Source organism: Protopterus annectens, chromosome 10.part0 (genome assembly GCF_019279795.1).
Source record: "Protopterus annectens isolate FY-2018-M chromosome 10.part0, PAN1.0, whole genome shotgun sequence".
In the NCBI taxonomy this organism is placed as follows: Eukaryota; Metazoa; Chordata; order Ceratodontiformes; family Protopteridae; genus Protopterus; species Protopterus annectens.
In genome coordinates, this window is record NC_056744.1 from 1429886520 (window position 1) to 1429914007 (window position 27488).

Here is a 27488-nt window from a genome sequence, read left to right on the forward strand (position 1 = left end):
AATGCCGCAATGTGTATCCTAACGTCAGAAAATCACTTTTAAGGAAGCTCTCTGGACCCTCTGTATTAGTCTTGATTATAGTCCATAATTCATTGTACATGTGCATGTTTCCAACTGTGGAGTTAGGCCGTGCTTAGCCAGGTTTCCTCATGGGAGAGAAGAGTGTTGTATCATGTAATTGACCCCAGACTTCAACCCAGAGAGAATCTTATGTGGTCATAAGGCAATAATGTCTGGATATAGTTTGGGTACTGCATAAGCCATGGCCCTACCTGTATTGTAGAAATTTAACCATGGTTACAGTCTATAGCTCTCTAAAATGGTACATAGAGCAAGTGGACAGAATGAGAACCTTCTTTGATGAGTTTGGTCTTGCAGTCCTACAACATGACTACCCAACATAACTTTGGTAACGTCAGTAATAATGCATATAGTTTATGCAGAAGAGGTATGTACCAAAGGACTGCACACTTGCCTCAAGTTCAATTTCTTGAAGGATGACTTCAGACAGCTTGCTTGTGGTTTTAATGGGAGATGTAAAGCCAGGGGTGTAATACCAGGCTAAAGGAAACAATTGTGATAATGCTAGGCTGGAATGCAACACTTTATGCTTTTTTTTTTCTTTCTCTTCATCTCATGTTTACCTGCATTGTGTGCTCTATCAGAAGGAATGCAGGACTTGGTTTGTCTAAATGTCAAAAGTATCTGTGATGTGCTTTCCTGTAGTAAGAAAAAGAGGCACCTGTTAGTCCAGATGTTAAAGGTCATGGAAATAAGCTACGTCTCTAGACATAATGCCAACTTCTAATATAATAAGCAGAGGAAGACCCAGATAGGGTGCGGAGAAGGGGACAGATACCCTAGGTGCAAGATGTCAAAAAGCACAATTTTCTGTACTGACATTCAGTGTGAAGAAGAGAAAGAACCTTTTTATTTTTTGGTTATCAGCTTAAAGTGGTGATGTGTTAGTGGTAAAGGGCGTTATGGCTGTAGAATGGGGAATGGTCCAAGGCAACAGTAGAGCCAGCTGCAGCACTGGGAAGATCAGTGGAGTGCAACTGTTTGGACATTTTACTTAAAGGCAAAAAAAATGTGATTTGGTTTAAGAGAAACAGATGTGTTCTGATAAACCTTGGTGACGGTCTCGCTGAGTAACAGAATTGTTTTAGCACTTTACCCTGGGAGTCATAATGATGTCATGGACACTGGGACTGGGAAGAGAGATGATGTGTAACTTTAGGTTACAGCAGTAGAAAAAATTAGCTGCTGATGCTTATCTTGTCTATGGATCCATCTGTGAAGGCTTGTAACCGGCTAGTCAGGGAACTTGGAGATCCAGAGTTTAGGTTTTCTGTATGCATCCTATTTGTGTTTATTGCTTTTCCTTTTAATTTTCCTGTTGGGCTAACCTGCATACATTTTACTCCATATATGCACTGTTTCAGTTATTTCCACTGTTGAGTGGGCTGTGTGGCACATGCCTACGAGACTGTTTTGGACAATTACCAGTGAAAGAGATATTGTCTGGCTTTATGTAAGAGCTGACAAATAACTGGAAAACTCTGGCTTGCTTCATAGTGGTTGCAGTACTATCAGGCCTGGAGGAAGGCTGTATGATTGTAATATTTTTGTGTAAAAGACTGTTACAATGGCTAAAGGGGTGCTCGAAAACATTGGTTCACAGATAGGGGTGAAAGTGAACTGTATGCTATTCAGCAGTGTATATTCCCTTTTTATGCCTCTGGAGCCAGATTGCATTTTGTGGACTAATCATTGAAACAAACTTGTGTGTACTTTCTTGGTATCAAGTTACCCATTGGATGCAGTTGTTAACCGTGCCTCGACACACCGATTTAATAAATTGTCATGCTAGTTAAAAAAAATAAAAATAGGTGGGGCATAGTGTTGAGGACAGCATAGTTTTATAGCAGCTATATCAGGCAGAGCTAAATTAATACTGTAGCTTAAGCGACCATCAAAGTAAGGAAGCTAAAACGGGTAATAAGACAAATGACACAAGACTGCTTATTTAATGAATTAGCCTTGTAATTGGTCCTTCTATGCCACTATTGGTGAAACATTGACTAGAGAAACTGGGTAGTAGTCAATTGACTCCAGTCTACAAAAAAGACTGTTGGCAGTGGAGTACCACTTGACTGGTTTACTGATGGTCAATTCCCTTTTTATGTCTTAAGTAGGATTGCAGGAGGTGTAGAAAGGAAGTTGTCATTTGTAAGTAATGCAGATTTACATTTTGTTTGGTAAACATTGCGATTGAAAAGAATGAAACCGGGCTTGGAAAAGGTGGAAAACTATGTAAAAAGTAAGTAAAAAGTAAGTAAAATTATAAAATTGGTATAGAAAATGGCATTTAAGAAACAAGTGGGATAAGAATATTTCTTAGGAGGAGAAGCAATGGCAGTTTCAACCATGGAAGGAGAGGTACATGAATCAAATGACTTCAAAGTATAGTTAAAAATATTGACTGTAATGGGAGGAGGTTATGTATGGCACAATTTTACAATAAGGTTTTTATTTGTAATTGTAATAGTTTGGAAAAGAGGATTTGTTACAACTATTCAGCTAGGCCTCCCATCACAGTAAAGTTAATAGTTAAGTATGAGCAATCTGGTAACACTCTTATAGTTAAGGGACTACATAGCACTTTGTACATAACGAGTGGATCATCTTATGGCGTTATGTGCATATTAGGGTATATTCCTGTGATGTAGTGTGCCGGTGACAGAGGCTTTGAGCAAGACTGATGTCATAATTTAATCGACTATATAGCAGTTTCTCCTGTTGATAATTAAGGATTTACAGACATAGGTAATGCCCAAGTAAGAAGTATGCATGTGAGAAAACCTCATCACAGTTTTTTCCTTCTGTAAATTTGAAAATCAGTCAAAAGGGAGGGGATTTTTTTTTATTAAGCTAACCTGCTATTGAGTTTGTTTACTTGGATGTACTGTTTGTGCTTGAATATGTGTAATTGTGTAGTTTAGGTCCCTGGTTCTATGCAAAGTCTCAAGTTATGTTTTGTTAGGTAAGGTAGTTGTATATAAACGGTTTTAAGATGGTTGCTTATCTTTATATATATATATATATATATATAATCAATATGAGGAGCATGGTAATTTTATCTGTTGGAATCTAAAATGATGAGTATAACAGCAAGGAGTTATATGATGTACCAGAATTTAACACTAAGGTTTCTATTTGTGAGATTATTTTATAGAAACACTTGTTATATTATACCGTGTGTAGAATGATGGACCTCCCATTATTTTATTAGCATTCTAAAGGCATTATGGTCCCTCGGATTCCTGTTTCTCTCTTCTCTACCATTTTACATATTCCAAAATTTCATAAGACAGCTGTGCAACACAATTGTAGGCCATTTTTAGCTTTGACATCTTTGGATTTCCTGTGCTTTGCCCTTATTTCTTAGATCAGCCTCTCCACCTAAAACCTTTAGAGTCCTTTTTAAATTAACCTTAGTGTAAGCCTCACTGGGGTACCGTCACTCCTTTTGTGTAACTGCATAATTTGTACACTTCCACTGATGGCTGGGGATTCTGCTTTACCATCCTAGATGGGGTCAAATACAGACTTGTGTCCAGTCCCAACAAGGTTAGCTCTCTGGGCTGCTACTCTGGGACTCCACCCCCTTTTTGCTTCTGTTCCTGCAGTGTTAAGAATATTTATCACAAGTTTTTGATAAGGGACTGAGATACTTATCCATTGAAAATTTGATAATATCATACGGCATTCATCAAGGACTAATTGATACAATTTTTAGCATCTTTTGAAAATGTATAAGATACTTTATTGAGGTACCTGATCGCACAGACATCAAATAAAGGAACCAGCTCCTCCACAGGACCTTAACTTCATTCTATTGAAATTACTTCTACCTACCTTTGAGCCAGGTTCCAAGGCAGAGTTAAAATTGTTTACGGGGAAAAGTTGATTGTTTGTTCCCTGTCTTTTCAGCAGTATTGGAGCTGTTGATACTATTTTCTAAGTCTGGTTATCTTGTGTTTAACAAGACAGACTGTGACTGCATGCTAGCATGTAATTTATGCCTAAAGTAACAACATAAAGAAGTTTAAACCAGCGAATTAAATTCCCTTTATTTTTTCCCCATTACTTCAGCCAAAGGGATTACTTGCTGAATGTTTAGATGTCCATGATCTGTTTGTATCCAGGTAAAATTAAGAACATTAGAAAAGATAATCAGTATTTTGTGTCCTGTGGATCAAAAAGTGTCTCGGGTAACTGTTTAGATGGCTTTCTGAATGTACTGAGTTTTATGTCAAACCTTTGTACCGTGCAGCCCTGAAGGACAGTGCTAGAACGGAGTGGTGGCTACTTCCCAGGCCTTTTTCAGAAGTGCTTCATTTGATGAAGTGTGTTGTTGTGACAAAGGCTTCTCTTCATATGTTTGCAAGATACAGTAAGCTGGATTTAATGTCTACTGTCATAAAAAGGAATGTTATGTAGTCCTATCTTGCCTCCATTGTTACATGTGGGTTCGGAGCCAATCCTCTGCTCCTACTCGGCCACCTGAAAACTTCTGATTGGCTCATGGCTAATAGGTATTCCATGGTGCATGCGCACATTCCCCAGATCTCGTTTGCCGCGTCTTCACTCGGAAGCTTCTTTTGGTTGGCCGTGGCTAAGTGATTAGTTCTTTATTATTACTACTTATTAGGAGTTTTTGGCTTCGTGTGAAGTGTTATTCTGATTGCTGACAGCTTTATTGTGATACCAATTTGTGTCTTTAACCAGATTTGACTTATTACTGCTTAAAAGATTCTTGGGCCTGTTGGCCTTTTGTGTGTGGTTCCCGTAAGTGTGTGCTTTTAGACTACACTGTTTGTCTTGGAGATGTTAGTTTGTTCCCTTTTTTCCTTTGCACTAGGTTCGTTTAAGTTAGAGAACCTAGTAAAACCACTTTTATTTTTTGTTGTGAGTGTTAGGGCTAGATCTGTTTAAGTTAGAGGATCTAGTTCCTCTCTTGTGCGAGTGTGTTGTTTTTTTTGTACTGCCATTATGTCTAAAGATTCTAAAAGGCATGTTAAAACCTTCCTTCGAGGAAGACCTAGCCAGTTCTTCCTCCTCTGCTAGGTTGCAGTCTTCTAGAAAGGATAAGGGCAAGACCTCTAAAAGGCCTTCTCCAGCCTCAACTTCTGTCTCTGAACCTCCACAGAAGTTACCAAAATTGGAGTTGGTCTCTGTCTCTTCGGCTCCACTGTCTTTGGAGCCGATTGAGATTCTGGACACGGACCTTGCAGTATTGGCACGAAGTGCTTCGGTGCCAATCACTAGCAGTACTCTTCGGAGCTGGTCTACAGACATTCCACCGGTCTCCCCTACCCAAAATCGCCTATATTGCAGAGAGTGAGGTCTCCCACACTGTCCCCCAGATCCTCCAGGAGCTTATCTGAAGAAGACCTCGAGAGAGAGAGCGGTGCTCAGACTCCTTAAGTCGTTGACCTTGCCAAAATTGTTATCAGCTCCGACTATTTCTGTCTTGGAGCCGACTCCTGCAACCGATCCTGCTCTTTTTCCTCCTCCAACCCAGATTGGGCCTTTGGAGCTGATGCTGTCGGTACCGACTATAGTGGTGTCCTCGGCTCCAGCAACCCCGCATGGTTGTCTCAGAACCGAGCTCTGCTCCGACACTATCGGCGCCGTCCGAAGTGTCTAGGGTCTGAAGCTCTTCGGTCGGGCCAGAGGGGGACACTTGGAACCGAACCTCTTCGGTGCAGAGTCTTCCCCTTAGTGCGTCGGCCCGACTGAGCTCGGACACTACATTGTTCTCAGAGCCGATTCCTTTGGAGCCATCGTCACTTACGCTCTCTTCGGAGCCAGGGCGTCATTCAGAGCTGGAGGAATCGGTCTTCGTGAGGATGAGGAGCATGTTGGATAGTTAATCCATACCACATAAGAGTACCGATGCTATACTACTAACTAATCTTCAGTCCTTGTTAAAAAAACAGCTTACCTCCTGCTATAACAAAATTGCAAAATTCGCCACCAGCCAAAAGTCCTCCACTCACCACTGTTTCTCCCTCCATAAACTAAAATGGCTAGAACTTCCCAATCAACTAACTTGCACTCAACTAACTCTAGCCCATAAACTTATTCTCAACCCTTCCCTCTGTCCCTCTCTTTCCTCTGCCTTTAAAATGCACCTACCTAACAGAGTTCTAAGGTCAAATAATCAAAATCTACTAGAAGTACATAAACCAAACCGACTCATCCCCCAGGCAAAAACCTTCTTTCCTTCAGCATCGCTCGCCTCTGGAACTCCCTACCTCCACTCATCCGCACCACCTCTAACCACTCTGCCTTCAAAAAGTCTCTTCACCTACATCTAGCATCACAGTGGGAATGCTCTTGCTCCCACCCCACATAACTAACTCTACTTAATTCTCCTTCAATACCATATCCTACTTTCGTAGCTATGATATTTGTTTTCTAATCAGTATTAATGTTTACATTTATTCTATTACTAGTAGGTTTCTTCTTAATGTATTAACTGTTATGACTGCTATTCTAAATTTAATTAGTTCTACTTTTATTCTGTTTACATAATATTAATAACTCTCTGTACCAAGATTGTTACTGTTAAATGTTGAATATACCTTTTGTTATGGAGCTTTTCTCCCCAGGACTCCATTGAAAACGGGTTCTTTATGGCCCAAAGGACTATCCTGGTAAACCAACGGCAATAAGTAAATAAATAAATAAATATACTCCCTCAAGCGCCAACTAAGGTCTCAGCATCCTGTCTCCCCAGGGATGGTAGAGACTCACAGCCTCAGGACCCCCATTTGGGTGGCCCCCGATCTTCCGAGACCTCCCCAGAAGACCCAGCTGAGGAGCCTCCTCGGAAGAGATCATGTAAGAGGAAGCATGTAGACTCCCCCGATAAGTCTGTCACATCTGGTACTGACCTCGATGAGTCAGAGGGGTCCTCTGCAAAGGAGACCTCTTCAGATATTTTGGAGATCCTCAGCCAGAGAGGCGGCTGGCCCACCGTTACCCCGTCCGATGAGGAGTCTATACCTGAAGGCTTTTGGGTCTCAACCCTCAGCTTCATGGGCGTCTCCTCCATTTGACGAATTACTGGATCTTGTGAGTCAAAAAGCATGGCAGACTCCTGATGCCATGGAACCGGTCCCCAGGAGGCCGAATAAATTTCTTTCCATCCCTAAAGACAAAGAATTTTTATCCAAGGGGTTTACCTGTTGATGCCATGGTGGTGGCGGTGGCCACTAAGAAGGAGCTAGCAGAGACTTCTTTTCTATCCATCCACCTAATAAGGAATCCCGAACGATGTATAGGTATGGGAAGCGTATCTTCTCTTCAGTGGCTTTTACACTCCGATCGCTGAACTGTCACATTTTACGAGACTTCAGAAAGATCTCCTAAAGGAGTTAGGAGATGCTCTTCAGGGTACCTCTACTGAAGCAGTCCCATCTACAGTGTCGGCTCAGTTGGCTACTCTCACATCTATTGTTAACTCCTCCGTGAGGCTGATTTCGTATGCAGCTGATGGTGCGAGTAGGGTGGCGGGTTCAGGAGTCTCCTTAAGGAGACATTCATGGATGCGTTTATGAAACTTTGCTGAGCCTTTCAAGTCTACATTCACCAATGCTCCCGTGGATGGATCCTCTCTTTTTGGACCCAAGGTGAAAGATACCCTCACCAGGTGTGAGCAGGAAGGAAAGACTCTCTCTGCTGTGGGAGTCCATTTTACCATTCCTTCTAGACCTTACCGTAAAGGTCAGAAGAGTGGCAAAATGTGGTTCAAGAAATCAGAGACCTTTGCAGGACAACACAGGGTGATTCCTCCTTCAGAGGCAGGGGAGGAGGAAATAATGGTAGACGTCGCCCTAGAGGCAGGGGAGACCCACAAAATCGGGGAGGTCGCGATTCCTTTCGTGACCGTCCCTATCGGCGTTCCTGATGTGGAACCCGACTGTGAGTCTCTGGAGCCGGTCAGGGGTCGCCTGTCCTTGTACTCAGAAGCCTGGCTAAATCTCACTCAAGACAAGTGGGTACAAGACATTATCACCAGAGGTAACTCTATACCCTTAACCCAATCACAGGGATCAAGCGGCTATAGAGATAAAAAAGCTGCTATTAAAAAGAGTCATCCAAAAGGTCCCAACAGACCAGACAGGATTCAGAACATACTCCAGGTTCCTTTTAGTTCCAAAAAGAACAGGGGACTGGAGACGCATCCTAGACCTCAGCAAGTTAAACGAGTATGTAAAGAAGTCCAAGTTCCGAATGGTCACTCTACAATCCATTCTCCCTCTGTTAGGGAGAGACAGCTGGATGTGCTCAATAGATCTCCAGGATGCCTACTACCACATAATGATGGACAAAGCATCAAGGAGCTACCTACACTTCCTGCTGGGAGCCAGTCATTACCAGTTTCGGGCACTGCCCTTTGGTCTCACCACAGCCCCCCGGGTGTTCACCAAGTGCATGGCAGTAGTCACAGCTTATTTGGGGTGTCAAGGAATCCAAGTCTTTCCATACCTGGAAGATTGGCTCTTGACAGCCACCACCAAGCATTGCCTAGTTCAGTCAAGAGATTCCACAGTCAAGCTCTGTTTCCAGTTGGGAATCTTGATAAACTGGGAAAAATCATCTACTTCGCCCACTCAGCCTATAACTTTTATCGGAGCAAACATAGACACGGTCGATATGACAGCCAGACTGCCTACAGACAGAATACAGAATCTTGTGCAACAAATTTACAGGATACTTCCCCTTCAAAGAGTCAAAGCGAAGGTGGTGTTGCAGCTTCTCGGAACTATGGTGTCGACCATAACCTTGGAACTTTTAGCAAGACAACATATGAGAATACTCCAATGGCTCCTGTCATCCCAGTGGTGTTTTCAGCAGTTGCTTCTACATCATCAGATTCTGATTACAGATTCTTGCAAAAAGGACCTACGCTGGTGGATTCAACCAGGTGATCTTACCACAGGGGCTCCCTTTGTACTGTACCAACTCATTGTCACTGTGACCACGGATGTCTCTCAGGGGGGGGGGCATTATCTTGACAGGACTGTCCAAGACACATGGCGAGATCAGGAGGCCCATCTGCATATCAATGTCCTAGAGATGAGAGCGGTGCTTCTAGAGTTGCAAGCACTTCACAACTTTTCTCCCTCTAGGGACGATAGCGACTGACAACATGTCAATAGTCTGGTATCTAAACAAACAAGGGGGGACCAGATCATACCCCTTATGTCGAAAAGCCCTGCGAGTTTGAAATTGGGCAATTTCTTCCCAACGCTTTCTCATTGCAAAGCACATCCCGGGGACTTCCAACGTGATAGCAGACAAGCTAAGCAGGGCTATATTGTTACCTCACGAATGGTCCTTGATCCAGAAAATAGCCAGTATGATCTTCCACAAGTGGGGACAACCCTGCTGTGACCTCTTTGGCAGTCACATCAACACCAAATGCAGCACCTTTTTCTCTCTCATTCCCCCCTCCGGGAGAGTCTCCAAGAGATGCACTAGTCCACGATTGGCCCCGGGACTCCTTTATGCTTTTCCTCCTTTTCCACTCATCCCCAAGGTCATACAGAAAGCAATGCTGTTGGGAGGGAAGATGATCCTCATCACTCCTTACTGGTCTTGTCAGATTTGGTTCCCTTTCCTCAGGCCTCACCCGTTAGACTATCCATGGACTCTGTCTGGACCCAGTGCCAGACCTCCTGACACACGTCATGTTCTCTTCACCCCAGTCTCCACACTCTCAAACTGACAGCATGGCTGCTCCAGTTCCATCACTAGTCAGGCTTCATGATCTGTCTCCAGCTGTAACTCATATTATTACCTCTTCTCATAAGCCTTCGACTAGAAAATTGTATCACAGTAAATGGAAGAGATTTTGTATATGGGCACACAACAAAGAAGTTGATCCATTTACAGCTTCCATTACTATTGTTCTAGAGTTTCTTTCACAACTCTTTCACCAGGGTTCAGCGGCTGCTACACTCCGAGTTCAGCTATCAGCAATATCTAATTTTCATGTGGAGATTGATTCCAGTCTTATGTCTCACAAACTGTGCAAATCTTTTCTTAGGGGTTCCATGGTGTTAAGACCTCCTGTGCAAGACCCCATTCCTCCTTGGTACCTGAATCTAGTCCTGTCTAGACTCTCTGCCACCTTTTGAACCAGCCCATAGTTGTCAGTTGAAATTCCTGTCTTGGAAGACTCTCTTTTTCTGGTAGCAATAACATCAGTGAGACGAGTTTCTGAATTACAGGCTCTGTCAGTTAAACCTCCATATTTAATTTTTCACAAAGACAGGGTTTCTCTCCGGACCAATCCTTCTTTTATTCCTAAAGTCTGTTCTCAATTTCACTTAAACCAAACAATTGAATTGCCAGTGTTCTTTCCTAATCACTCCAATAAAGTAGAGAGTATACATTCCACTAATTGGATGTGCGTAGGCAACTGCGTTTCTATATTGACAGGACCAAAGGATTTAGAAAATCAGAACAGCTGTTAATTTCTTTTGCTGAGGCGAGAATGGGCTTGCCAGTTTCCAAGGTTATATTATCGAACTGGATCTCTAGTTGTATTTCCTTTATTTACAGTTCTCAAGGAAAGGAGTTGCCCTTTAAAGTCAAAGCGCGTTCCACCAGGTCCTTCTCTACTTCTGCTGCTTTCCAAGCCAGGACTCCTATTGATAGTATTTGTGCAGCAGCAACATGGGCTACCCCTCATACCTTAATTTCCCATTATAAATTGGATTTAACTTCCATGGGTAGAGCTTCGTGTGGTTCCATGGTACTCAGGAGTATTTTCTAGTGAGCCACCCATTCAAGATGCTAGTGACGCTGTCCCACATGTAATAATGGAGGCGAGATAGGACTACATAACATAAAGAAGTTATGTACTCACCATAACGTTCCATGTATGTAGTCCATCTCACCGAACATTATTACGAACCCACCCACCAGCCCCCTTCCTGGAGGATCTGGATACAGTTTTTCCTTTTCTACAGTGGTTTTTACCACAAGGGCACTTTTATTACAGTTTAGTCTTCCGGACCTTCGTCCTTTTTCCTGTCTTATCCTGATAGACTAGTAGCAAACAAGATCTGGGGAATGTGCGCATGCACCATGGGATACCTATTAGCCATGAGCCAATCAGAAGATTTCAGGCTAAACAGCAGAGTTGGAGCAGAGGATTGGCTCCGAACCCACATGTAATAATGTTTGGCGAGATGGACTGCATACATGGAACGTTATGGTGAGTACATAACTTCTTTTTTTGTCATGATTCCACCCAACAGGATAAGATTGGGTAGCTGTTGTAGCAACTGAAGTGGACAGACTGGATCACGCAAGATACAAAAGTTATATACTCAGCATAATGATAGAGCCTCATGACCCACGTCTGCCTACTCCAACATGTGACATATACCCATCCACCTTCCGTCATTCCTGGCAAAGGGAGCATGGATGGATCATTCAAGGAATGTCTAAAGAGATGTTTTGTGGATTGTGGTATACATGGTAATGCTGTTGGTGTTGATATATTTGCTACCTGTGTGCACCCTTGATTTAGAGATACAAAGAGGTGCAAGGTATTGTGGGTGGAGTTAGGACCTTGGAGAGTCGTAAAGGTGCTGAGTTGACTAATATCTGTGGTAGCAATTTTAGTGGATGTATGGGGATTACAAAGCTGTCATTAGGTTGTGTATAACATTCATTTATGTTTAAGTAGCTCATCTTTTATGTCTATTACACCCTTTTATCTCAAGAATTATATAACAGTTGATTGTTTAGTATTTAATTGTGTAGTTTAAAATTTTGGGTATTGTTTTTACTGCCACTTGCCTACCTAGCTTGACCGATGTAGACGGAGCACACTGGAGTGTCGCTGTGAAGGGCAACATTTGTCAGGATTTGATTATGTCTTAAAAGCAGGTCTTGATAATTTGTTTATTGATTACATATTTGACTTAACTTGATGAAATATTTTGGAGCAGTTTTCCTAAGTGCTGGTTGAATTCTTACTGTTTTAGATCTTTTGATGATGACTCTGCATGGGACAGCCTGTCCAATTGTATTCGTGATGCATATATTAACCTACAAAATTAAAAAGCAAAGTGGAGTTAATATTAACTGAGTTTTACTGTTTGATGGGGCAGATCATAATTCATTTGAAAGAGGTATAAAAAACATTGTTAGCTGACACCTTAATAAGGATGGTCAGTCTGAATTCCAACATCCCTGCACACTAATTAACAACAATCAACTGTCCCAGTGTGAAAAAAAGAAACTGAGAAATAAGAACAAGTGGTGTTTGCTTGAGTAAGTTTCAGCTACTGGCTAGTAAATACACTGCCTGGATGCCAGCAAAAAAGAAATTTAGAGAACCTCAAAGAAAATCAACTAGAAAAGGTGAATATAAAGCACTGGATGGGAAGAATGCTGCAGCTGTTTATAAAAATCAGTTCAAGCTCCAGCTTTGGTACAAGAGATGGCTTCCAGTAATTTAGAGGGAAAAATAAATGTATTCAGAGGTGAATAAAATAAACAAAACATCAGAGGAGTTTATCAACTTGATGTAAGGCTGGAAAAATGGAAAAAGTTTTAATTAGCTATTCAGATAAACTGATCAAACTGCAAAAATCAGAAATGAAAGGTTGAAATGAGGAAATCGCTGGCCGAGTGTGAGACTTCTCAAGAAGAGTTGTTACAAAAAATGGTAGACTTAGAAGACAGAAAATGCAGAGAAAACCTGAGAATCTGATGTACTTTTCATTCTTCCTAACAAATGGGTCTAGGATCCGACTCTGCCACATCCACTAGACTTGGGTCTGACTCTCTCTCTCTCTCTTGAGAGGTGCATACCAAATGGGGCGTTGTATTCTATAATGGGTCTAATGAGAGATGAGTACAGTGGGACAATGACCTCCTTTTTTCTGGATGAAAAGCCCTTAGTGATGAGGTGTGCCACATAGAAGGATTTCTTGACTGTTGCGTCAATGTGGTTATCGAAGGCGAGACCACTGTCCACCTGTGTCCCTAAGTCTCTTATCACACTTTCGGTGTTTAGTGTACTCCTACCTATGTGGTAATTCACGGGTACATGTTTTTCCCCCAAAGGGGATAACTATATATTTCTTGGCATTGAGCTTGAGTCTATGGCTCTGGCACCAAGCATCTGCTTCTGTAAGGCCCTTTTGTAGAATATCCACATCAATTGGGGATTCAGTAATGATTCCCAGTTTGCAGTCATGTGCAAACTTTGTTAGCCAGAGTCCCTTATTGTTGGCCTGTACTTCAGAGAAGTAGATGCTAAACAAGAGCAGTCCCAGGACTGAACCCTGAGGTACTCCACTTGTCACTTGTCTGGAGCTGGATTTGGAGTCTACTTTTAAAGTGTAGGTTCTGTCAGTTAGCCAGTTGGCAACCCATTGTTATGTAGGGATTAATGTCCAGCTTAGTAAGTTTATCTATGATTCCAGAGTGGGGGACGGTGTTAAAGGCCTTGACGAGGTCCAGATAGGCTGTGTGAACCGCCTTATCCTCGTCCACAGCTCTGGAGACCTGAGTCGAAGAAGTCAATCAGGTTCAAGAGACAAGATCAGCCCTTCACGAACCCAAACTGGGTGGGGTCCAGTGTTTGAAGGTTGCTAATGTCTTTGTTTGTTTATAAGTTCCATGATAATACGTTCCATGGCCTTGCAGATCGGTAGTTCCAGGATCCAAGGTGGATCCCCCCTTGTAGAGTGGGATAACTGTAGTTGTGCACCACTCAGTGGACACTAAGCCTGAGGTGAGGCTATGATTAAACATGACACTTAGGTGAGGTGCCACTTCATTTTGTAGTTCATGTAGTATGTAGTACACAGCCCAGGATGGTGTCTTGTCCCATGGATGCTGTATTCTTAGCTTTGGAGAGTGCGTTTTTTACTTGTGTGGATGTTACCAGAATTTGGCAATCTTTTGGTATTGAGATGGGCCCTTTAGGTTGTGAGGGGCGGTGAAGTTGGCACTGAATCGATCTGCCAGGATATTTGCAATATCCTTGGGATCAGTATATTTAATGCCGTTCTGTTGTAGCTCAGAGCAGATCTGAGCATTGCTATTTAGATTCTTGACATAGCTATAGAATATATATTCCAAAACAAAGCAAGCAGCAAAGGCAACCACTTACTCCAAAAAATGCCAGTACTCACTTCAATATAAAATAAAACAAAAGTTCTTTATTGTGCACTTGGTAAGCACTTTCACTACTTGCTTCATCAGACCATCAGGAGCACATATCCCTGATCACTCTTGTATATTAGCAGCTTCAACCAATTAAACAGTTAACTAACAATCTATCTAAAAGCAACATTCCCATATTAGCTACATACTAAAAGTGATCAAAAGTAATGTGAACATAAAAGAACACAAACATATATAAAGTTGAAACTTATACATAAACTATCTAAAGTTAATAAATTCATGAAAACTGTAGCAAAACAGATAAAATGATGTGTTAAACAAAAAAAGCTGTCGTGGCTTGCTTCTCGAACAGATGATGCATACCTAATTAGAATACAGCAAACTAATAACCCACAAAGGGCTAACTCACCATCAATCCCCTGGATTTCAATACAGGTTTTAAGGAGGCTCTCTCATTGAGCCCTCTCCCTTGGTCAGCCCTAAGCCTCATAATCCACTTCATCTCCCTCTTTTCTGTACCATTCCTAATATCACCCCCACTTGTAAAGGGTGCAATGGTATCAATAACCATAAATTTAAAGTGGTGGTCACGGCCCTCACCAAGATATGCTTGGCTAGTGCATTGTTGGACGACTGTGTCCTGATGGCATATAGGTGCTCCCTGACTCTGTTCTTAAGCATCCTGTTGGTTTTGCCTACATAAAACGATTTACAAACCTCACACACAGCAAGGTAAACAACATCGGAGGTAATACAGTCTGCTGAAGAATGGAATACATACTCACGTCCTGTGTCAGGATGCACAAATCTCCCACTTGGATCTATGCTCTCACAGAAATTACATTGACTGCGAGGCAAAGTACCCATCCTATCATTCCTCTGACACATGCCTATCAAATGGTTTGCATAAAATCCTTTTTAAGTTAGGCTTATTTTTAAACCTAAATCTCGGCCTATCCCTACTATCTCTTTAATATCTGGGTTAGTTAACACCCCAATGCCTATTGATGATATCATAGACCCTCATATTATCTGTTGTAAAGTACATGGGTACCCTCATCACAGAGGAGGTATCCCCAAAGGCTGCATCTGAGTTACTCTCCTAGCAGTCAGACAGTACAGTATACTTTATACTTCTTTTTAGCAGCAAGGCATTTGCTCTGTGGGGTGTTGCACTCTTGGTTGTTTTTTTCTACATATTTTTTCCTACACCCTGTGGGGACATGACAGAAGGAAGCTAAACCAATGCTGTGTTGGATCAGAGACCAGTCGGGTCTGCTGGGAGTGGCGAATGCCCGTTGGATAAGTTTTGAGCGTGTATGAGGACTGACAATAATCCCCCTCCTATTGTATGAGGTTTCATCTGGAGGGGAGGGATCTAACATGAATGCAGTAGATTTGGAATGAGTTAGAAGTGCTATGGAGAAGACTGACAATGATTTTATTAAATTGAAGCGCCTGACCACGCAAAGACAACACTTCAAGGTTTGCTTAGCTAGGAATATTATACCGAGAGGTCTACACGTTCTCAAGATGCCGACATATGTAGCGCAACATCCTGACCTCCTAGCGAAGTGGCAAGAATTAAACATGGAGGTAAGCTACAAGTATATGACATCATTGATTGAACATTTTAAACCGGAGGAAGAGGCTTTAAGGCTCTCCATTTCAGAGCAACAACGTACACTTTATAATGATTTTACTCGCTCCGTAGTGGATCGTTTTTTTAGATGGAGTGTTGGATGTCGTTCTTGTTTTTGATAGGAGATTGCTCCAACAAAAGGGGGGCAAAATTGAGAGAGTTACTAGGGACTTTCAGCAAGGCTATGTCTTTACTTGGCTGAGGGCAAGTGACTCTGATATGCTTGTGGGTCATGAGACTGATAATATTACTTCTAATAAAGGTGATGCTTTGGTGGCTGCTAAGACTGGTAATGACAACGGTTTGGGGGTTTTTACCTTACAACCTGTACCTACAGTATCAGGAACTTTGGGTTCAACAGCTGTTTTAGCACAGGATATTTCTAATCAGTCTACCACTGAGAATGACTCTATTGGTTCTGTAACTGCGAATGGGAATAATGGTTCTGGTGATGTACCTCCTAAAGTGATACTTACTGAAGTGCTGAGAGCTTCAGCGAGTAATGGGAATGTGGCCCTTATGGGTTTTCACCAACTCCCTCTACTGATTTCAGTGGAGAGAGGGGTGAGGAGAACCTGGTTGAGGCAGACAGAAGCGCAAGTACTCGACAGGCTGACCGTCAAAAACCGGTCACTCAAAAAAATGTGGAATCAGGCCGGGACTGTTTAGTTTGGAATATTTCCAAACTTTTTTGGATGTTGATGAACTCTTGAATAAGGGATTGAGTTTTATTCCATCTGGGAATAATAATTTAACAGATATTCTTACTGATATCAAGTTGTTTAATAGGAATGTTATGTTGAGACTAGAGATTGGGGAAGGAAACACTGGTTTTGCCAACTGTTATAAGAAGCCCAGCTTGTATGTACTGACTAATCATCCCTTGGTGGAAGCTTTTTATAAGCTGGTTGAAGAGGAGGTTTACAGAGAATTTTATGGGGCAGATTTTAACATCAGGGTTGGTGGTGATAGGCCTAATTTAACTTACAAAGAATGAGCTGCCCTGAAAAGGTTGCAAGATGATAAGATGATAATCATCAGACCCGCTGATAATGGTGGATTGGTGGTAGTCAGGGACAGGGAAGGATATAGAAGTTCGATGGAAGATATGCTTGGCGATATGAAATACTACAGAGTTATCAGTCAAGAGAGTAGACTCTTAATATTAGGACTAGGATTAGTAGTATGTTGGATGACTTGTTGAAGAGCCATATTACTGATGAATTATATAGATTTCTGGAAGATGTTCTTCGTGTTTCACTGTTGCAGTCATTACATTTGGGTTATCTGCTTGCAGGTAGCCCTCAGTCGGCCTGATTAACAAAGTCTTGGGTTCTGCGTCGGTTGCTGTCCCTTCTTCCATGATGGCAGGGGTATAAAACATGCAGCCGATGCCATTACATCAGTCTTTCTTGCCGTGCAGTGCTTGAAGCAGAAGCAGTTCGCAAGTGCCGGTCGGCCGACTCCTGAAATTTTCGTTTTCGAGTTTCAGAACCGAAGTCTTCAACTAAAGCTAAGTACCCCATTGGGGAAGCTTTTTCTTGCTTCTCTTCGATGTCAGTAAAAGGTAATAATTGCATTACTTTTGGAAAGCAAATACCTCATAAAGATTTTCATTTGTACTGTATTCCTTGCCTAGGCCCTGACCATGATGTACCTTGCTGTCGGTTTTGCACTTTATTTAATCGGCACACTATCCTTCGTCGGTATATTTTTGCCTCTAAATGTTTCGGTTCTCTGTATAATTATCCAGAAGTGTCGTCTGTTAGCCATCCGACTACCGGGATTCTGAAAAAACGCAAAGATACAGACAGAGACAGGCCGCCGAGGTCCAAAACTGCCGACGGTGCTTCTCCTAAGCCAGTCACCAGTTTGCCGGTACTCAATGAGGTGCTTTCGCAGCCCCTGATACCCACTACTTCTGATTTGCAGGCCTCTACTGAGACCCATTCGGAGTCCGGTATGCCGTGAGATGCTTCACCTATGGAACCCGCGGATGTCTCTACCTTGGATGGGTTCAGAGCCACTGTGCAGGCACCGGCTTCTGAGGTTGTATTCAGGCGTACAGACTTGCATATTAAACCGATGCTTCCTTCTCTTAGGCCTAAATCTCGAACCATGCCTAAAAAAAAAAACGATGCCCAGGCCACATGCTCAGGCCTGTATGCCTAAAAAACAAATGATAAGAATGGCTAAAGATCTAATAACTCTAATCAGGGGTAACCCCCCCCCCCCTTTTCTAAGAGGCCTAGGACTGAAGTGGTTTATGAATCTTCTGACCAGGATTCTGTTTTTTCTGATTCTTCTGATGATCTGGATTTGCTCTTATCTACTTATGAGGATTCTGATGCAGAGGACTCCATTCCCTCTGCTTCCCCTCCAGGGGATTTTTCTTTTGGGGAAACCTTACGTACTCTAAGGGAGCATTTCCACTGGGAAAGCCAGGATTTTTCTGATTCAAAAAAGAGACTTGGGGATTTCTTACTCCTACCTCAGCATAGCCTTTAGCTTTTCCTCCTGTACTAGACATTGTTGATGCTTTTTTGGAATCTAGTTTGGCTCCTGATTCCTTGCCTCCTGCTCCCAGAAAACCAGACAAATACTACAGGGTCCCTGAGTCACACAAGTTCCTTTTTAAAAATCCTGTTGCAGATCCAGAGACTATTTCACAGGGGCCCAAGGGCATTAAGTCTTCTACTGCTAAAAATCCTACCCCTTCTGATAGAGACTCCAGGGCACTGGATAGATGGGGAAAGAAGGTTTACACATGTCCTTCAAGGATGCATCTGCAGTCCTAACAAATGGGTTGTCCTGTCGTCAGGCAGCCCTTCGGTCGGCCGGATTCCAAAGTCTGGGTCTGGCCTCGGCTGGTGTCGCACTTCACCCGACGTCATCTCTGCTGGTCTGCGGGTATAAAGGCATCAGCCGACGCCATTTTCCTCAGTCTTTCTTGCCGCGTGGCGCCCGAAGCAGAAGCTGTTCGCAAGTGCCGGTCGGTCAGATCCAGAGATTAATATTACCGAATACAACTTCGAAGACTTCTAAAAGCTAAGTACCCCGTTGGGGACTCTTTCTTGCCTCAGCCGATGTCAGAAAAAGTAAATAACTGTTTAACTTGTGGGAAACAAATACCTCATAAAGATTTCCACTCTTACTGCTTACCTTGTTTAGGCCCAGACCACGACGTAGCAGCTTGTTTAGCCTGTGCTTCCTTCAACCGACGAACGCTTAGGCGTCGGTCGGAGTTTGCTGAACAGTTTTTCGGCTCAGACTTTGCGTACATTATGCCGTCGGATCCTCCTACTACCCAAATTGTTAAGAAACGCAAAGAAAAGGACCGACACTCTCGGTCCGCGGTTTCAGCCGAAACCACGGTAAAGCAAACCACGAGTGTCTCGGTTTCGGCCGAAACCGAGCAAACGGTTCAATCTACAGCCGAATCCATGACTACTACCGAGGCCCCTTCTACCCTAGCTGAATCGGCCTCTGAAATTTTGCCTACTAATGTGGTTTCTCTAGAGTTATCGGACACCATCCCTTTGGATGTCTCTACCCCAGCACGTGGTGCTGCTAGGCCTCCTGCAGCCATGTCTATAAAGGCCTTTGCCAGGGCTAAAGCAGCCAAAACTGCTAAATCAGTGCCTGTTAAGCCCCCCTCTCACAGGCCCAGCTCCAGTTCACAAATGCTTACTCTGGCAGAGGATCTCATCCCTCTAATAAGGGGATCCCAATCTCACCCAGACAGGGCCTCACAACCACTGGAAAAGAGACCTAGAGCAGAGCCCCCTGAGCCAGGCTCCTCAGATGACTCTTCTGATGACTCAGACATTACAGACCATCCAGAGGCTCCTCTTTCTACTTATGAAGATTCTGATGCTGAAGAATCTATTCCTTCTGCCTCTCCACCAGAGGAATTTTCCTTTGGGGAAACCTTACATGCCATGTGAGAGCAATTCCAATGGCAGGGACAAGATTTCTCAGATTCAAGAAAAAGGCTTAGGACCTTTTTACACTTACCACAACATAGGCCCTTAGCTATACCTCCAGTTCTTCCTGTTGTGGATGATGCATTTAATGATGTTTGCACTGCTCCTGATACTTTACCCCCAGCCCCTGCTAAGCCCGACAGGTTCTACAGGGTGTACCGGACACTCATCACCACTTATACAAGGCTCCTTTTGCAGATCCGGGGACTATCTCCCAGGGGCCTAAGGCAGTAGCTTCGACCTCAGCTAAAAACCCTCTCCCTTCTGATAGGGAATCCAGGTCCTTAGAGAGATGGGGTAAAAAAGTATACACCTCCGCTACTCTCTCAGCTAGAGCTTTGAACTGTCAGTTTCATATGATCCAATACCAAGAGTTTATGCTTGATCAGTTAACTAAGAAACTGTCCTCTGATGATTCCTTAGATAAGAAATATGTTCTAGAAATGGTGAATAACATTCAGCAGGTTAGTAACCATTCTTTAAAATGTGGCTATGATGCACTGGAGGCTTCATTTAGATCAGCCATGACTGGCACAGTTATAAGAAGGCATGCATGGTTGAAAGAGCAGGTCTTGCCGGATCATGTTAAAGCAAAGCTATTAGATGCTCCTATGGACAAGGTCAGTCTATTTGGTTCTCCTGCCCAACAAGTAATGAAGAAAATGGAAGAGAAGGCAAAATCTGTACAAACAGTTAAAGATTTCTTACAGGTACAGCCCCCAAGGTTCAGCAGGAACTGGCCTTCCAAAAATTGGTCCTTTCCAGACTCCTCTAAAAATCAGAGAGGCAGGAATAGACGTTCCAGAGGCAGAAATCAATCCAGAGGAGGTGCCTACAGGGGACACCAGTGGCAAGGCAATAACCAACGAGGCACAGATACAACCACTACCACTGCAACAGGACAAGCACAGTGACTTGGCTCTAACACCGCCTACCAGGGAACAAATAGTAGCACCCTTAGGCGGAAAGTTAGCCTTATTTTCAAAAAACTGGCACTATATCACAAGAGACAACTGGATTTTGCAAACTATAGACCAAGGCTACAGGTTTCATTTCCACACCTTACCAGCAAAAAGAGGAATGCCAAACCTGCCACCAAATCAAAAGTCAGAAGCCCTAAAACAAATAGCTCAATTAACAAAGATGAGAGCTGTGGAAAGGGTACCACCTACAGAACAGGGCAAGGGATTTTACTCCAGACTCTTCCTAGTACCAAGAAAAGAGAACAGTTGGAGACCTATTCTCGACCTGTCCGCTTTAAACACATTCATCATCATTCCAAAATTCAAAATGCTGACCCTACACCAACTTCTTCCCATGCTGGGCAAGGAGTATTGGCTGGTAACTCTAGATCTCAAGGAGGCATACCTGCACGCCCCCATACGACCAATTTGCAGAAGATACCTCAGATTTCTTGCAGGATCAGAGCATTATCAATTCTCAGCATTGCCCTTTGGCTTATCTACTGCGCCCAGAGTGTTCACGAAATGCCTGGCATCAATAATCGCTCATTGCAGGCTTCAGGGAATCCAAATTTATCCATACCTGGACGACTGCCTGATACAAGCGGACAACAAAAGCAAGCTGACACAAAACTTACAAAGAGTCATTTGCTTACTACAAGCCCTGGGATACACAGTCAATTTAAAAAAGTCAAAACTGATACCATCCCAGACAATAACATTCTTGGGTGCAGAATTGGACACAGTAAAACAGATGGCATTCCTAACTGCAGAAAAACAAGAACAACTTCCTCTGTACTTCTTGGCACTAGCAAAGCAGAACAAACTAACAGCAAGGAAAGTACTGCAGGCCTTGGGTTTCATGGCATCCTGCATAATCTTGGTCCCTCATGCCAGACTACATATGAGAAAGCTACAGTGGTACCTAAAGAATTTATGGTCTCAACACAAGCACAGCTTAGAAACCGAATACCACTAATCCCATGCCTGAAACAAGAGTTCCTATGGTGGGCTCAGACATGCCAGGCAAACCCAGGCTTGTCCTTCCACAACATTCAAGCAAGCCAAACCATCACAACGGACGCCTCAGACCTCGGTTGGGGCACACATGCTGGACAAGTGCATTCAAGGCTTATGGACTCCAGAACAACTACACCTGCACATAAATCAAAAAGAAATGCTGGCAGTAAAACTAGCAATCCAGAATTTCAGACCATTCCTCAAAGAGGGCCAATTGATGATAAGGACAGACAACACCACAGTCATGTGGTACATCAACAAACAGGGAGGCACGCATTCATACCCCCTATGCCGAATGACTCTGGACCTGTGGAATATGGCTCTGAGCTACAACATTCAATTACAGGCAATATTTGTACCGGGAAAAGAAAACATCCTAGCAGACATGTTAAGCAGAACTACCTCGGATGCTCACGAATGGATGCTGCACCCGGACATCTTCAAAGCCATCACAAAGAAATGGGGAATGCCACAAATAGACCTATTTGCATCCCCACTCAATCACCAGCTCAACAAATTCTGCACAAGGACATTCCACCCACTTGCTTGGAAGGTGGACTCTCTATCCTTCAATTGGAAAGGCCTGACAGCATATGCATTTCCACCCCTTCCTTTGATGCACAAGGTACTACTGAAAATCAAAGAGGAACGTCCAAGGATAATTCTGATAGCTCCAAATTGGCCAAGACAACATTGGTATCCATTACTGAGGAGCATGTCCCGGGGGGGGGACGTGGACTCTACCCCTGATTCCTTTGATGTTGACTCAGAGCAACTACAACATCTTGCATCCAAACCTGAAAACTCTGCAACTCACTGCCTGGAACATTACATAAGAGCATCCAACCCAGATTTATCCCAAAGGGTTAAAGACATTATCCTTGAGGCCCGCAGACCTTCTACTAGAAGGAACTATGCAGGAAAATGGAAAAGGTTTGTCATTTGGAGTACGGAAAGAGGGAAAGATGTGTCAAAGGTAGATATTGCCAACATCCTGGAGTATTTGGCAGAGCTCCTACATACTGGCCTGTCCTATTCCTCCATCAAGATACATGCATCAGCTATTCTGCAGAATACAGCCTCGATCCCCCTGTCTTCTCAAGATCCTCTACTCAGGCAGTTCCTCAGAGGAATCAAGAATGTAAAACCTCCTAGGAAACCACCATTACCAGCATGGGACTTGAATTTTGTGCTAGAAAAATTGACACTCCTCCATTCGAACCAGCAGCAACAGCAGATCTTCAACACCTATCCTGGAAAACTGCTTTCCTACTGGCAATTACTTCAGCAAGAAGGGTTTCGGAACTACAGGCTTTAATGGCAGTACAACCCATCCTAATCTTCCATCAAGATAGAGTGTCCATGAGAACTAATCCTACATTTATGCCTAAGGTGGTATCCAGAGTGTCTCTAAACCAGGCAATCCACCTACCTACCTTCTTTCCCAATCCACAGAACAAAGGGGAAAGACTGCTGCATACCTTGGATGTACATAGACAGTTGCGCTACTACCTGGACAACCAAGGGCAATAGAAAAACTGACCAGCTCCTAGTAGCCTATGCAACAGGAAGGGAAGGAAAAGCAATTTCCAAACAGACAATCTCCAAGCGGATAGGAAATTGCATAAGATTCTGTTACTCCTATCATGGAAAGAAAATTCCACAGAACATAAGGCCTCATTCTACAAGGGCTACAGCCACTACCACAGCCTTCTTACGAGGAGTGGCTACCAAGGACATTATTGAGGCGGCTACTTGGACCTCCGTGCATACATTTGCCAAGCATTATAACTTACCTCTATACTCTAGATCCCGAGCAGGGTTTGCCACTGCTGTGTTGCAAGGGATCATAACTACACCATAATTCTTATTCCTCCTCCCCTAGTTTGGCTATGGTATTCTACCCATTTGTTAGGACTGCAGATGCATCCTTGAAGGACATAGTACAGTTTTGTACCTACCATAAATGTAGATGTCCGAACAGGATAGCATCTGCAGTCAGGATTACCCACCCTCCTTCCCCTCTGTGGTACTCCTAGGGTATTGCCCACCTAATAGCTAGCTGGGGGGGGATCTCTTATGGTGTATTTGTTTGTATATATGTACATACATGTATATTTTTTGTGTTTGCCTTCTACTTTTTGGGGAACATTGGCATTTACCCAAAAATTTAGCTATCCAAGAGGGCTACTGGCATCTGGGGCAAGAAACACTGAGGAAAATGGCGTCGGCTGATGCCTTTATACCCGCAGACCAGCAGAGATGACGTCGGGTGAAGTGCGACACCAGCCGAGGCCAGACCCAGACTTTGGAATCCGGCCGACCGAAGGGCTGCCTGACGACAGGACAACCCATTTGTTAGGACTGCAGATGCTATCCTGTTCGGACATCTACATTTATGGTAGGTACAAAACTGTACTTTCTGCAGCCTTTGCCATTAGGGCTTTAAACCGCCAGTTTCATATGTTAAAGTATCAGCAACATGTTATTGGATTGCTTAAACAGAAAACGATGTGGATTCCTGACTGTGTAAAATAAAGAATTACAGGATTTGATGCATTCTGCTGAAGAAGTTGGAAAACATACTTTTCAATGTGGATTTGATTCATTAGAGGCCTCTTGCAGGGCCGCTGTTACTGGGTCTGTGCTCAGGAGTCATGCTTGGCTTAAGGAGCAATCTTTGCCTGATCATGTTAAAGCTAAATTGTTGGATGCTCCCTTAAGTCAGGACCGCATGTTTGGCAACAAGGCTGAGGAAGTTCTTAAAAAGATGGAAGATAAAGCTAAATCTATGCAAACTGTTAAACATTTCTTACAAGTTCAGCCTCCTAGATTTAGTAGGCACTGGCCCTCTAAGAATTGGTCCTTCCCAGCCCCTTCCAGGTCTTCTCAGGCCAAACCCAGACACAGCAAAAACCCCAGGTTTCAGGCCCTGGGGACACACAGGACTAAGCAGTGGGGGGCCTCCACTTCCAAATCTGGGAGTAATAAGACTCCCCCCTATGGTAAACTGTCTCAAAGACTTCCTTTTAAAATTTCCAAGCACTTATCAACTGACTGCCCCTTTGGGGGGAAAGATTGCTCTTCATGCAAAGAACTGGGAACTCATTACCCAGGACAAATGGGTTTTAAATATAGTGTCCCAGGGATACAGATTTCACTTCCACACGTTGTCAACACCAAGTGGGTGGCTGGACCTACCCCCAAATCAGTGAGCAGAGGCCCCAAAACAAGTACTTTCTGTCTTAAGCATAGGGGCTATTCAACTGGTACCAGAAGAGGAAAAGGGACCAGGTTTCTACTTGAGACTTTTCCTGGTACCCAGAAAAGACTATTCATGGCGTCCTATCCTGGACCTGTCTACTCTAAACACCTTTTTGGAGATTCCAAAATTCAAGATGCTGACTCTTTGCCGGTGACTTCCTATGCTAGGCAAAGATGCCTGGTTGGCAACACAAGATTTAAAAGAAGCATACCTGCACATCTCAATCAGGGAATCTTGCAGAAGATACCTACGCTTCAAAGCAGGCTACACACACTATCAGTTCTCTGCACTGCCCTTTGGCTTATCTACTGTGCCCAGGGTATTCACAAAGTGCCTAGCTCCAGTTATTGCATTTTGCAGGTAAAGAAATATTCGAATATACCCATACCTGGACGATTGTCTAATTCAGGCAGAAAGCCATGACATACTTTTGAATCATCTGGCCTTTGTACAAAGGGTTATAACTTGTCTGGGGTACACCATAAATGAAAAGAAATCACACCTGGTACCCTGTCAACAAATTATAATCCGGGGAGCAAGCTTGAATACAACTTTCCAGTTGGCTTACCTCACGCCAGAGAAACAAATTCATTTGACAACCTACTTCAAACAAGTGGCCACAAAAACCCTGCTGTCTTCAAGACAAATACTGAAAGCCTTTGGGTTCATGGCCTCTTGCATTCTTCTAATTCCATATTCAAGACTGCATATGAGGAAACTACAGTGGTATCTAAAAAGCCTATGGTGTCAACATTCTCGGGATCTAGAAGCAATGATTCCTATCATACCTTGCCTACGCCTAGAGTTCCTTTGGTGGGTAGGGGCCTGCCACCAAAACAAGGGACTACCTTTCACACCACCCCCTGCCACCCAAACCCTAACAACAGACGCATCAGACTATGCATGGGGGGCTCACCTGGCAGGGAAGTGCATTCAGGGCAAATGGAACCCAAGTCAAATGCACCTACATATCAGTCAAAAAGACATGTTAGCTGTACAGAATGCTCTGACAGCCTTCAAGGACCACATTCTTCCAGGAAAACACCACTGTTATGTGGTACATAAACAAGCAGGGTGGTACACATTCTTACCCCCTCTGCAGACTAGCCTTGTGGAACACAGCCTTGAGCTTCCAAGTGCACCTACAAGCTCAATTCCTGCCAGGAAAGTTAAATACACTGGCAGACAGACTAAGCAGAAACCTCATGGACCCACACCAGGGGAAAGTAGACCCAAAGATTTTCAACATGTTGACAAGCAAATGGTGGAGCCCAGATACAGACCTGTTTGCCTCTCCCCAGAACTACCAATTGGACAAATTGTGCACAAGAACTCCCCAGAAGCCTGGAAAGTGGATGCTCTGTCCTTCAGCTGGAAAAACCTATTAGTCTATGCCTCCCCCCCCCCTCTGCTCTCCAAAGTACTACTAAAAACCAAACAGGACAAACCAAGGATGATTTTGATTGCTCCAGACTGGCCACGCCAACACTGGTGCCCCCTTCTACGCAGTGTGTCATGGTTATCCTCATGGCACCTGCCTCAGACTCCTTCCCTCTTGTCTCAGCAGAAGAACCAGATTGTGCACCCTCAGCTTCTAACACTGAACCTTGCAGCCTGGCTAATTACATAATCTCTCCTTTACCATCCCTCAGTAAACCTGTGATGGATATCATTTTAGAGGCAAGGAGGCGTAGCACTTGAAAATCCTATGCTGAAAAATGGAAAAGATTCTGTGCCTGGAACCAGTCTCAAGGGATGAGCACAGCAGCGCCCAATTTACCTCAAATTTTACAATACTTAACTGAGATGCTTCACAAGGGTCTGTCTTTTTCCTCCATTTAAAATCCAAGCCTCAGCCATTTCAGCTCATTATAACACAGACCCCCCCCTCTTCTCTCATCTACTGCTCAAGCAGTTCCTCAGAGGGGCCAGAAATTTGAAACCACCCAGGAGAGCTCCAACCCCAGCCTGGGACCTTTAACTTTGTTTTGAAGAAATTCACTCTACCTCCTTTCTGCTACTGCAGACTTAAAATTGATTTCTTGGAAAACAGCTTTCCGTTTAGCAATCATTTTAGCTAGAACGGTATCTGAATTACAGGCCCTTATGGCAGTGGAACCTTTCATCATCTTTCATGCGGACAGGGTGTCCCTCAGAACCAATCCATCCTTCATGCCCAAGGTGGTATCCAGTGTGGCTCTTAATCAGTCCATTCATTTGCCAACCTTCTTTCCCAATCCACAGAATAAAGGGGAACGGATGCTGCATTCCTTAGATGTGCACAGACAACTCAGATTCTACTTGGACAGGACTAAACCTCAAAGGAAATCTGAACAACTACATGTAGCATTTGCGGCAGGGACAGAGAGGAAGGC

The 27488-nt window shown here is 43.5% G+C and overlaps 1 protein-coding gene across 4 annotated transcripts in view; it reads left to right on the forward strand.

Annotated features, from left to right (window-relative positions):
* Nucleotides 1-27488, forward strand: part of CAMSAP2 (calmodulin regulated spectrin associated protein family member 2) — a 1491011-nt gene that overhangs the window by 166825 nt on the left and 1296698 nt on the right. The gene's annotated exons all lie outside the window — the stretch shown is intronic.